Below are 906 nucleotides of genomic sequence, written 5' to 3' on the forward strand. Positions count from 1 at the left end.
CTTGAACCGTCAACCCTTCGATTTCAGGGCAAACTCCTACATCCAACGCCACTGTCGTTGATTGAAGATGACTGGATGGAAAGTCGGTAAATTAATATTTCAAACAGAGCTGCGGCTGAGTGATCTAATTCACCTGCTAGTATCTAAAAACAGAAACTTCTTAGTACAGGTAGAAAATAAACATCCATACATTCATATTTTCCCTTTCCCGTCTGAAAGTTCTGGTTATATTTTAGGTTTCATGGTGAACCGCCGTTAAAGTGCTGTTTTCTCCTGCCTGTCCATCCGTTCTGCAGAGGCAGATGTCCGGTGAGGTTCAGGTGCAGCCGTACCGCAGCATCATGGAGCCTGTTGCCATGACGATGGCCGCCCTCGGGATGGGAGTATCTCTGTACAGCGCCAGGCGGATGGCAGCGAGCGGCAGAAGACATCGATGAGAAACAGTTTGGGAATGTGGGGAGGGAATGTTTCAGGTGTTTGGAGGAAAATGAAAAGTTTATCAGAAGGAAAATGTGAGTTTTTGATCAGAGGCGAGTTGGAAAGTGTCGATGAGCCTGCAAGTTAAAAACTGAATCCTGTGATTTATTTAATTCATTCATAACCGTAATTAGAATATTTGTAGATTTGACATAAAATGTGTTTTTCCTGCAACTTATAGGTGAACCAAACTTATGCATTTCATGTATATTTTGCACAAATTTGTGCCAGTTTTCTTTTTCTTAAGCCGTTTATTTCATCGTGTTGCTGTTATGTTTGGTTTTACGTTGGACATCCGGAAGCAGCAACACCTCTGACTTTAAATGATTCAGAAATATGAGTCACTTTTCCTTGAAAGTAGTGAACTTTCCTTTGATTTAAGAACAACAGTAAGATGGTTTGCCAATAGAATAAAATGTTTTATATTTA

This window comes from Cyprinodon variegatus, unplaced genomic scaffold, assembly GCF_000732505.1.
Source record: "Cyprinodon variegatus isolate N-32 unplaced genomic scaffold, C_variegatus-1.0 Scaffold1846, whole genome shotgun sequence".
Taxonomy (NCBI): Eukaryota; Metazoa; Chordata; class Actinopteri; order Cyprinodontiformes; family Cyprinodontidae; genus Cyprinodon; species Cyprinodon variegatus.